At 40.9% G+C, this 12902-nt stretch overlaps 1 protein-coding gene across 2 annotated transcripts in view; it reads right to left on the bottom strand.

Annotated features, from left to right (window-relative positions):
- Twz (BTB/POZ domain-containing protein twz) overlaps window positions 1-11931 on the bottom strand; it is a 58301-nt gene extending 46370 nt beyond the window's left edge. The window contains exon 1 of one of the 2 annotated variants that reach the window (XM_076766688.1): window positions 11813-11931. The gene's annotated coding sequence lies outside the window, so the exon portion shown is untranslated. Of the gene's footprint in view, window positions 1-624; window positions 669-11812 lie in introns of those variants that run through there. The other variant, XM_076766689.1, reaches the window with a different exon arrangement.
- Window positions 11932-12902: the final 971 nt, after the last annotated feature.

Below are 12902 nucleotides of genomic sequence, written 5' to 3'. Positions count from 1 at the left end.
CCCAAAAATCGCGGTTCGTTTCTTAACTGTTATCACCGTACATTTGTGGTTCATTTTACGAATCGCTACCAGCGCCGCTGAACTTTATCGTCCCCGTCGGTTATAATTCCGTCGAGTTCCTCGCGTGCGTTCACGGACGGTTCCCACAAAAGCTTGCCCTCCTAAACGCTTGTCGCGTCCAGTGGGAGACGCGGGACGCTTTTATCGTCGAATAAATCCCGGCGGTTCGATTTTTCCGCGTCTGATCGTTTAAGGCCGCGGCCAGGACACGCACGATACACGCAGGAACCCGGAATGGTTGCACGTGACCGGTCTTTCTCTCTCTTTCGTTGTCGCGATAGTGTCCGTTCTGTAAATCTCCGTTCGGGCCCGTCGTGCCTGGTGGCAATACGTCCTCGCTGCGAGCCCGGGCTGTGTGTACCTACCTACCTACGAGGTTGCACGCGTCGTTACTTACATCGTACCCGATGTGAAGTATTCAGGTACGCAGGCTGCCCACGTAACGCGAGGCCTGGCCTGCAACAGCCTCGCGGAGAACCGAGGAGGCACTCCCGACACGCGCCAATGCATGTCTTGCTCCATTTCATCCTCGCCCATTCCCACCACTTACTCTCACCTACTTACCCTACGAGACGGAAACTCTGACCGAGACGTGGCGCGTTAGCGGACCCAGCCGCGATAGGAATTTCATGCGGCGCAAAACACGCTCCGTTGCGACACAAACTTCCAACGATCCTGGCCCCGCCGCGACCAGGTGTGCGCGTTTTACGCGCTGCCGCGATCGATCCGACGCGATGCGTTCGCGCGGATAACCGCGCGCTTTTTTTTTCCCCCTCCCCTTTTGGGTTCGAGTTATTTTTTTCGTACGAACGAAAACCGAACTAAATAGTTTTACGCCAACCACGGTATTTGGGTTTTAGCGAGGACCCATCGAGAACATTATCGAGCAAATATTGCGGTGAAAAATGGGGGTGAAATTAGCCTCGAGTCGGGCAAATCTGGGATCATTGCATAGTCGAGTGCTTATTAGCATGTTTAGACTGGACAGAAATTAGGTATTAGATATTTTTGTGTTGAGGAGGAGAATAGAAGATATTTAACCCCTTAATGGTCATATTTTTTGGGTTGACCAAGAATGATCAGTTTTCTTTATTGGATTTGTTTCTAGAAATGTAGTTTTTGTTAATTACAATGTTGCATCTAATGTATAATTTGAAAGAAAACGAATATTATCATCCCTTAAACAATTAGATTAAACAAATATCGTTTTTCAAAGCGGTTAGACTCGGGTTAACCCCTTAACGCTCATATTTTTCGGGTTAGTCAAGAATGATCAGTTTTCTTTATTGGATTTGTTTCTAAAAATGCAGTTTTTGTTAATTACAATGTTGTATCTAGTGTATAATTTGAAGGAAAACAAATATTATCATCCCTTAAACCGTTGGATTAAACAAATATCGTTTTTTAAAGCAGTCAGACTCGGGCATGAACGTTAAGGGGTTAATTTTTAGCGAAGATTCGTTGGTACGTTACGAAGTAAGTGTTCTAGAGGAAAATGGGGTGAAATTAGCCTCGAGTCGAGCAAGTCTGGGACCACCCCACAGTCGAGTGCTTATTAGCATGTTCAAAGTGAACAGAAATTATGTATTAGATATTTTTGTATCAAGGATGAGAATAGAAGATACTTAATTTTTAGCGAAGTAAATATTCCAGTGGAAAATGGGGTGAAAACTTGGACCACGTCACAATGGAGGACTCATTAGCATGTTCAGACTGGACAGAAATTATGTATTAGATATTTTTGTGTCAAGAATGAGAATAGAAGATATTTAACCCCTTAACGCTCATATTTTTTGGGTTTATCAAGAATGATCAGTTTTCTTTATTGGATTTGTTTCTAAAAATGCAGTCTTTGTTAATTACAATGTTGTATCTAATGTATAATTTGAAGAAAAACAAATATTATCATCCCTTAAACAATTAGATTAAACAAATATCGTTTTTCAAAGCGGTTAGACTCGGGTTAACCCCTTAACGCTCATATTTTTCGGGTTAGTCAAGAATGATCAGTTTTCTTTATTGGATTTGTTTCTAAAAATGCAGTTTTTGTTAATTACAATGTTGTATCTAGTGTATAATTTGAAGGAAAACAAATATTATCATCCCTTAAACCGTTGGATTAAACAAATATCGTTTTTTAAAGAAGTCAGACTCGGGTATGAACGTTAAGGGGTTAATTTTTAGCGAAGATTCGTTGGTACGTTACGAAGTAAATATTCTAGAAGAAAATGGGGTGAAATTAGTCTCGAGTCGAGCAAGTCTGGGACCACTTCTTAGTCGAGTGCTTATTAGCATATTCAAAGTGAACAGAAATTAGATATTAGATATTTTTGGGTCGAGCATAAGAATAGAGAATATTTAATTTTTAGTGAAGATTCGTTGGTACGTTACGAAGTAAATATTCTAAAGGAAAATGGGGTGAAATTAGCCTCGAGTCGAGCAAGTCTGGGACCACCCCACAGTCGAGTGCTTATTAGCATGTTCAAAGTGAACAGAATTTATGTATTAGATATTTTTGTATCAAGGATGAGAATAAAAGATATTTAATTTTTAGCAAAGTAAATATTTCAGTGGAAAATGGGGTGAAAACTTGGACCACGTCACAGTGGAGGACTCATTAGCACGTGCACACTGTAAAATCTAATTTTATTTGGTAGAATTTGTACAGCAGTGAAATCTAAAAATTCCAATAACAGATTTTCATGTAACGGGGGTAATTTTTAATAGAAAATTCTCTGCGTGTATATTTTCAGACTAATAAGATAACTAATATATAATAATAATCGTTCGACTTGATAAGTGAAAGTGTCGTGTATATGGCGACATTGGATCTCGTTGAGGGTTGATATTATAGGCTTCTTTGAGATTTAAAATTTCGTTAAATGATATATTTCACTTTTCAAAGAAAGAAAATCTAACGAATCTGGTGATTCGTCTCGAACAAATTGTAGGAGTTCCTTTCTTCGTGGTGCTAGTGAAGTTTTGCAACGGTGGGAGGTAGATTTTGCAATATATTAAGGGGCAGTGTCTGTAATCGCGATAATTAATCGTTTAGATAAGGCGTGTAGGATGTCGTTTTGTTGCTAGACGTTATTTGATCGCTTAGGTGAGGAAAGGTGTCGTGGGCGCCACAGTCCGCGTTCATGCGTTGCAATTTTTCAACGGAAAGTACAGTTATCGTTGTTGGACCGGTAATTAAATTATTAATTGCATCATTTTGATCGATTTAACGGTCGCATTTCCATCGAACGATATTGAAACGGAGCATACTAACGTCATGGTGCGTTGCAATTCAATTTTCATCAGCAGTAAAAACTGGCAGGTACAAGAAGAAATCCGTTTATCGCGTTGTCGTTGATTAAAATTTCTATTTCGTCATGATCATTAAATGCACGATTATTGTCGTCATCGGCCATTACAGTATCTTTCGAGTCAATAAGAAATACGATTTCTTTCGTTTCAATTTCATCATCGAACAATAAGCAAATGTATTTGCTTAAGATATAAAATAAATAAAAAATTTCATGATGCATAATAAAGATTCTACTCGCGTCTGATACGTTCGCCAGATTTAATGGCCTTAAATAAAAAGAAAATGAAGGATTACTTAGGAAGGTGACGTAGTATAAATACCGCGAGCGAAGAAGTTGAAATTGCAGAAATACGTGACGTTGCAACATCAATTTCACGTTGTATAAATAATGATATCGCGGATAAACGACGCAGAAGCAACGAAGACGATCGCGGTTTTGAAATCATAATTGGCGATCAAATTTTTGCAGAAGCGACAAGAAACGAATCCGGAGAAGAAATACTTTGCGAAGAAGAAAAATAACATTTTGATTTCTATCCAATTCCTTCGTTAAGGATGACTATTAAATCGTTGGAAGTTGGGAACATAAACGATTTATAATGTTTAGAGAAAGTGAAATAACTTGTATTTGCAAGATTTTTAAACGAATGTAATCGATTTCGTTTACAATTATCAAAGCATATTGCACAAAGATATTCACTCAAAGCTTATTCATTTTTAAACAAACGATTCTCTCGAAAATTTCTATGCCTCTGTTGAAAGAAAATAATTTTCAAACAACAGATTACATTTAATACAGTAAAGGAGCCTGGCTTGAAAATGGAGCATATCGTGTACCACCATCAAACATAAATCTACAGTATTCCAATGATTATTTTAAAAGTATCCAAGTTTTTAAAGTATATTCTTGAGTGAAATTGAACTTTGATACATATTTCTTAATTCGCAATATTTATTAATCGATTCATCGTTGATGTGTCATAGTCCTGTTTGCAACCATTAATGCGACTGTTCTTCGAAACGCAAGAATTCCAGATTGAAAATAATTTCCAAACAACAGATTACATTTAATACAGTAAAGGGGTCTGGCTTGAAAATGGAGCATATCGTGTACTACCATCAAACATAAATCTACAATATTCCAATGATTATTTTAAAAGTATCCAAGCTTTTAAAAAATATTTTTAAGTGAAACTGAACTTTGATACATATTTTTTAATTCGCAATATTTATTAATCGTTCCATCATTGATGTGTCAAAGTCCCGTTTGCAGGCATTAATCCGACTGTTCTTCGAAACGCAGGAATTCCTGATTGAAAACAAGTTCTAAATAGCAGATTACATTTAATGACCTGGCTTGATAATGGAGCATATCGTGTACTACCCCCAAAACATAAATCTACAGTATTCCAATGATTATTTTAAAAGTACCCCAGCTTTTAAAATACATGTTTAAATGAAACTGAACTTTGATACATATTTTTTACTTCGTAATATTTATTAATCGTTCCATCGTTGACGTGTCAAAGTCCCGTTTGCAGGCATTAATCCGTCTGTTCTACGAAATGCAAGAATTTCAGATTGAAAATAATTTGCAAACAACAGATTACATTTAATACAGTAAAGGGGTCTGGCTTGAAAATCGAGCATATCGTGTACTACCCCCAAAACATAAATCTACAGTATTCCAATGATTATTTTAAAAGTACCCCAGCTTTTAAAATACATGTTTAAATGAAACTGAACTTTGATACATATTTTTTACTTCGTAATATTTATTAATCGTTCCATCGTTGACGTGTCAAAGTCCCGTTTGCAGGCATTAATCCGTCTGTTCTACGAAATGCAAGAATTTCAGATTGAAAATAATTTGCAAACAACAGATTACATTTAATACAGTAAAGGGGTCTGGCTTGAAAATCGAGCATATCGTGTACTACCCCCAAAACATAAATCTACAGTATTCCAATAATTATTTTAAAAGTACCCCAGCTTTTAAAATACATGTTTAAATGAAACTGAACTTTGATACACATTTTTTAATTCGCAATATTTATTAATCCCTCCATCGTCGATGTGTCAAAGTCCCGTTTGCAGGCATTAATCCAACTGTTCTACGAAACTCAAGAATTCCAGATTGAAAATAATTTGCAAACAACAGATTACATTTATTTTAATGACCTGGCTTGAAAATCGAGCATATCGTGTACTACCCCCAAAACATAAATCTACAGTATTCCAATAATTATTTTAAAAGTACCCCAGCTTTTAAAATACATGTTTAAATGAAACTGAACTTTGATACACATTTTTTAATTCGCAATATTTATTAATCCCTCCATCGTCGATGTGTCAAAGTCCCGTTTGCAGGCATTAATCCAACTGTTCTACGAAACTCAAGAATTCCAGATTGAAAATAATTTGCAAACAACAGATTACATTTATTTTAATGACCTGGCTTGAAAATCGAGCATATCGTGTACTACCCCCAAAACATAAATCTACAGTATTCCAATAATTATTTTAAAAGTACCCCAGCTTTTAAAATACATGTTTAAATGAAACTGAACTTTGATACACATTTTTTAATTCGCAATATTTATTAATCCCTCCATCGTCGATGTGTCAAAGTCCCGTTTGCAGGCATTAATCCGACTGTTCTACGAAACGGAGGAATTCCAGATTGCACTTAGCTGGAGAATTTCAAAGGAACGCTACGGGGCGGAAGCGGGTTCGAGCGTCTATGCACGCGTGAATCGCGGGGCCCGATATCTCGGACAAGGCAAAATATTTACGGGAAAATTTCGCCGCGGGTGGCGCGGCTTCATGAATAATTTCGGTCCGCAGGAGACTCGTCAGCCGTCGGCTAGACGCCCCCGGCGCTCGGTTCTAATTACGGCAACTGCAGAGCTCGTCTGCGCCCGCGGCGATCCCCCGGGTCAGTTTCCAACCCCCGTTTTCCTGCCCCAGCACAATTTCCACAGAGTCCACATCCCTTCCACATCCGTTCTGAAATGCTAGCAGTGGTACGCGCCCCCTGCCTCCCCCGCACCTCCGTCCTACCTTCTTCGCTATCGGTGTACGTCGACCGCCCACCGCCTCCTCCGTCGCCATCGGTAACCGGTTTGAAAAGTTTCCACCCGTCTCTACCCGGTGTTTTCCCGATTTCGAGAGCCCGCCGTGGCTGTCGCGAAATTCCAGATGTTATTTCAAATGGACCGGATATCCCAATGAGAAACCTGCGCTCCCGTCGTTCGTCACGCGCCTTCTTTTTTTTTTCTTTTGCCCCTCGACGTGTTTTCCGATTCTCCCGTCGAACGGTGCCACGGATCCGCGGGCGCATCGATCACGGGGATCGACGCGGGATACAGCAACGCGTAAATAAGAAACGAAAAGCGGAACGCGCCGGGGCATGCCTTTCTGTCGCGTCAGTTCCTGGCTCTGCTAATTAGAGATTGAGAGATCGCGGTGTCAAAAACGAGCACGCGAACGCGACGCTGCGTGGACGTCGTCGAGAAGCCTAAAAAATTCGATTTTTGTTCGATTATCTTTTCCCTTTGGACGAAGGAGACACCTTGTTCCGTTTGGAGAAAAGATTGCAATTTTATTGACGAATCCCCGGTTTATTTAGACGATAAATCGCGAACTGGAGAACCGTTACTTCGGTTTGTCACGCGGGCCCCGGAGACGACAGGACGATAATTATTTCAGATATCCCGTTTATTACAATAATTCTTTCAAACGTCTAACAGACCAAGTGGAACCGTTCACCGTTCGAGAAGCGTGTCGAGAGTCGATCCTTCGATCCTCGAAACTCGAAACTCTCGAAACCCTTCGCGCGAGAAAATTTAAGTCTCTAAAATTTTATTTTAATTTGATTTCAACTAAAATTATGAAATTAAGCTTGTAAATATCGTCCAAAACAGGTCGACGGAACGAATAAATAATTATCGTAGGGATATTTCTGGCTGCTTTTCTCGCGTTTTCTTCGCCATAACTGTTTTTGCACGGTGTTCGTTAACTTCTTGTTTTCCTTAATGGCAGATTAACAAGTCAATCTTATGTTAATTTCCTGGGTAGTCGATTGTGTGAAATACTGGAAGACGTGTGGTTTATGCATGACGATGCGCTTCTTCGAGCAACTATGCGATTCTTGAGCAAACAGTTTTCGAACGGATGAATAGCTCGTTCCTCGCGTCTGAATCCCTCTGGATTTTTATTTCTGGGGCCACTCGAAACCATTTGCTTATCGAACGTCCATTATGAATATAGTTCCCAGTTGGAATACTCGGTATGTGACAAAGCTTCAAGAATCTGGAAAATATCTGGAATGTTTGGAAGATTCAAGAACTCTACCAGATGTCTGAGAATTATTACGAGACTGTAGGAATAAAATATTCGAATACCCAGACTATCAGAGCAGACATTGCTACGATATTACGAAGAAGATTAACTATGGCGCATATTTATAAATCTTCCATCGAGCTTTCGCAGTAAAGCAGACGGAATCGCGTAATTTATTCGTCACATTCGACGAGTAACGCGTCGGCAGAAACGCTGTCGAAGGATTCAAGAATTACGATGTCTCCTCGGAAAATTGACGCGCGATATTTGTTACGACGAAGACGCGCTCAAATGGAGAAATGGAATTATTAAGCACTGGCTGGTGACATTTACTGTCCATAAACCATCCCACCGAGGGATCGGTGTTTCTGCCACCTGTTTCGTTTCCAACCAGTTCCAAAGGCATTTCAAAGACCGGTATTCAGATTTTCCATCGTTTCATAAATTGATCGCACCCGGAGTAATCGCGTTCCGATCTACGCGTTGGTGAAAAGAAGAAAACGTCGTTTTTTTTTCTTTCTTTCCGGAAACTCGTTCGAACGCAACTTTCCCGAGATTCGAATATTCTCGTTATCGCGTCGGGAGAGATCAGGAATCAGGCCAACCGCGTGCGGTTTTAGGCAAAAGGAATTTTAAGAACGAAGAAGTAAATATAGTTAGTAAAATCGTTATGTAAAACGCTCGCGGTGGCTGCGAATATTTCGAAGCGTGTCTTCGAGAGCTGTCGTTTCGATTATTGTTTAAAAATCATCGAGCCTCGTAGACGTATGCACGTCGAGTGTCCGTCGTATCGCGTTACTCGAACTCCATTAGCTCTCGAAAGCGGATTCCGCGCGGCATTATATGTCACCGCGTGCAACAGGAGATGCATAATTGATCGTAAGCATTGTTCGATGACGCCGGAATGCAGCCCGGGATTGAGCAATATCATTGTGTCTTCAGGATTTCTACGAGGTCTCGGTAGGCGGGCGCAAATATTGCCAGTCGATTACGCTTTTTCTCGCGCGGGGATCGCGAGGACGTCATCCGGCCTGAACAAACGCGTTTCTTACGCTCCTGCGTTTTCCACGCATTCTTTCCTCGAAAAAAAGTCAGCGATGGCGCATCCACTGACTTCATTGCTCGTAATCTACGAAGACAGACAGTCCTTTCTCGAGAACGTACCTGTACGTAGCGATCTCGTATATGTTTCTTTTTTTATTAATACGCGTGTGTGAAAACGATTGAAAAAAATTTCAATACAATTTCAATACAACTCATGAGTTTTATCGGGGAAATTTAAGATTTGCAAAATATAGGGAGTTCAGTCATTCCTGGGAAAAATTTTAATGGGGGATTTTAGAGGCCAAAATGTTAACAATTAAATTCAAAAATTTCAAATTGTTCTGGAAAAATTATTTTCGTTTGCGGAGGTCAATTACAATCATTATTGGTCATTACACGTACCCCCGAATTTCTATCCACTTTCTAGAAAAAAATTCGAAATATGTGAAATTTTTCGACGAGAAAAAAAAATTTCAAATTGTTTTGGAAAAATTATTTACGATTGCAGGGGGCAATTACAATCATTATTGGTCATTACACGTACCCCCGAATTCCTATCCACTGTCTAGAAAAAAATTCGAGGTGTGAAATTTTTCGACGAGAAAAAAAATTTCAAATCGTTTTGGAAAAATTATTTACGGTTGCGGGGGTCAATTGCAATCATTTTTGGTGAATAGACATACCCCCGAAATCCTGCGCATTTTCGAGAAAAAAATTCAGTACTGGCGGAACTTTAAACGTCAATAACTTTTTAACGAAGCCTCTATCAACAAATTGGTATTCTTGATTTTCGTCTTATTTTGGCCTCTAGAATCCCCCATTAAAATTTTTCCCAGGGGTGGCCGAACACCCTGTATAAGCCACGTTTCCTGAAGTGTACAGAATGCACGATTTAAAAGTGGAATCGACTTTTTATGTATAATGCTTCATTTATGAGATAGTACTATTTTAGTGTAAATTATGGTAGCGTTTGAACGTTTGGATACGCGTGCGATCGAGCACGATTTGCCTGGCGTGTCTGTCCATTGCTCACTGTTTCTACTTATATCGATGTCCACTTCGAACTCGATTTTCTTGAGAACGAAACTCCGCATGAAAAACAGAGGACCAAAGTAACCCTTAATACAGGATACACAATATTAAACAAAAGAAAAATTAGATTCCATTATTTTTGTAATGATCCACGTATATCGAACACTTCGGTGCTGTAGATTTATTTAATAGTTTAATCGACGCGTATGCTTTGTCACGCATTAAGCCTGGCGCATATGCGATTTTCAGCCTGCGGTTAAAACGTTAACGCGTCGACTGTAACCCTAAATTCGTGTGCACATTTCACCGGTCGATGATTTTCTGGACATTGCGTACATAGATATAATTCAATGAACCGATTGGCTGTATTTGATCATACTGTTCGATGTGTACTCAATGTCCGGCAGTCGTAATCCTGGAATGGTACATCGAGTTTCAGTGAAAATCTATTCCCTCGCGTTTATAGTTTTCGTAAAATCCGAACATTTAAGCTTCTTTATCAAGAAAAATATTTATTGCTCAGCAAAAATAGAAATCGTAGCTTTCGTACAAAGTAGAAGGAATGGCAAAACCTCAAAGTTGACAATGTGCCAGGACTTGGCAGAGATAAAATGGGTTTTATTGCCTCGTAACCGGTATCGTATCTGAAATTGTTAAATTTCTGTTTAAACGTTTCGCTTCTTCCCCTGCGAAATTTTGCTAGTTTTCGTTACAGCTATACCGCGTCGTTTTTCAATTTTTGTTCCCTTTGTGGCCCCGGTCGTAGTTATAGGCTCAGTAAACACGGAACTAAGCCATTTGCTTGTTTCGGTTCGGTAGGGGTTTTTTTTTCTACCTGGGTATTTTCAAAAATACATTTCCACAATAAACTGTTGTTCTTTTACCAAAAAACATTTCATGTTTGTTCGAGGTTTTATATAAAAAAAATCACAGTCGATCCATCGATGTTCTCCTAAAATGTTTAGAAGAAACCCTTGAAAAAAATACATGTGTCTTGAGATACGTGTAAGCAAATATGCAAAATTTAAAAAAACTCTTTAAAAATCGCGATCGATTCCGGGGCTGTCATTATGTTGGACATTTTATATCTCGACAGCTTCCCAGCAGCTAAATTAGAAAGTATTTCGTTTCCATTTCCATTGCACGGGCATCGATCCGTCACGCGATGTTTCGACAGCGAGCTCAAGGGAAACAACACGATCTCGATGTTTTTAGTTTTCTTACTCCCCCCCTCACATCGATGCTTGGAGCCACGTTCGCCGCGGTTCGTTCGATCCGGAAGTAGTTTTGACCATGATCGTCGGGATCGCGTAGAAACCGTGGAATTTTGCGACCCCGTGAAAGCAAACGTTGCATAAAATTTAGTTAAAGACGCGTTTAGCCTCGTTAAAACGGGTATTAAGCTGGCTAGGAGAGAGGCATGCCGCACGTTATCTGCTAACTATGTCTAGCCACGATAAATTGTTCGCCAGCCAGTTAATTACCGTGCAATCGGCGCGAAAGTAAAACGACTGATTAGATAAATCGTGACCGAACGTACGCTCCCCTGGTTTCTCTAATCGCTTTCCTACGCTCCGATATTTATAGATTCTCTGTTTTTTTATGTCTCCTCCGGTTAATTCGAGTTTATGATTTCGAAATTATAGGTTGAACGGAGGACACTGTTTTTTACGGCACACTGACGCACGCCGGAGATATGCATACGACAATATACGCCAGGGGGAAAAAACGCAGCCATTAGATACTTTGCTTCTAATTATACTGTTACACGATTGCTTTTACAAACGGATCGAGGACCAACGATGAGACTTTTTTTTATACGTTCTGACGTTAATTAACAACACAACATTCAGATCCAATTCGTGCACATTATCGTGAAGATATTGCTGCTCTTCGTCTTTTAATAACGTAATTCGGGGCATTCGAGTACCTTTTAAGTTTCGTGACGACGATCTCTCCGCGTCGTTGGCAAACGGGTAAATAAAAAAAATAAACGAGAATGTACGTCGACGCGCTCACCGTTTTTGACACGTGGGCTCCAGGTTGACGGTTGTTCTCGCGTCCACGGTGGTCGATTAACAATCCCCCGTTCGTCGAAAAACCAGAACGCACTACTGTTGGAGCCACCGTGTATCGCGCACAGATCCACGTGGTCACGGTTCACGTGTCTTCTTCCGAGGGGTGAAAGGAGCGCGAGCCGCGCGCCTCCGCAGCCTTAATGGGACTGAAGCGTCTTCTCCGGTGTCAGAGCGTTCGCGCTACTTCCACCACCCCCCACCCTCCGACCGTCTACCCCCACCACAGGTCAGGTTACCTCGACGTCGTCCTTCTCCCCGTCCGTGAGCGCCTCCAGTCCGCTCCGACAGCTCGCGGCGTTTCGGTAAGCGCCCTGAGCTTGCAATCCTCTTCGCCCAGCCTAGAGGTCACCCCTCTGCTCTGTGTCAATTGGCTTCGACCTCCCTTCTTCCACCCCCTTTTGATGCCCCGCGGTCAATTCGATTCACGTTTATCATTATTATTATTTCCATGAGACGCTTTCTTTCTCGCGGTCCCTTTTTTCCCTTCTGGTTAATTAGGCTCGCGACTTTCGTTCCCCGGAACCCTCGACGCGTCTCGAGGACCTTATTCGCGCGCAATTTCGATTCCGTTCGCTCGGAGCGTCGAACGCGCCGGCCCCGCTCCCGCAGTCTAGAGACTAGACCGTCGGAGCAACTTTGTCGAGATGCAAATGAAATTTAATCAACGATACAACTCCATCGTTGCCCCGCCCCGAGGTATCGCGGCCTTATTAGATTCCTTAATCCGATGTCTAGCTTCTTTAACCGCCCCGATGGCACTCGGGAAGCCACCGGAAGCGGTTCCACTCGACTTTTATCTGGATTTGCGTAAGTCTGTATAATTAGGGAAGATGAAAGTACCAGGGTGCAGCGAAACGGATGTATATCCAGTTTTAGGGTTGGTAAAACGGTATTGTAAACAATAAATATTCGAGTATCTTAAAGAAATAATATACAGGGTGTTCGGCCATCCCTGGGAAAAATTTTAATGGAGGATTCTAGAGGTCAATATAAGACGAAAATCGAGAATACCAATTTGTTGATGGAGGCTT

Source organism: Colletes latitarsis, chromosome 6, assembly GCF_051014445.1.
Source record: "Colletes latitarsis isolate SP2378_abdomen chromosome 6, iyColLati1, whole genome shotgun sequence".
NCBI classification, from domain to species: domain Eukaryota; kingdom Metazoa; phylum Arthropoda; class Insecta; order Hymenoptera; family Colletidae; genus Colletes; species Colletes latitarsis.
Note: the sequence above shows the minus strand (reverse complement) of the source record. Positions and strands in the feature narration are given on the sequence as shown.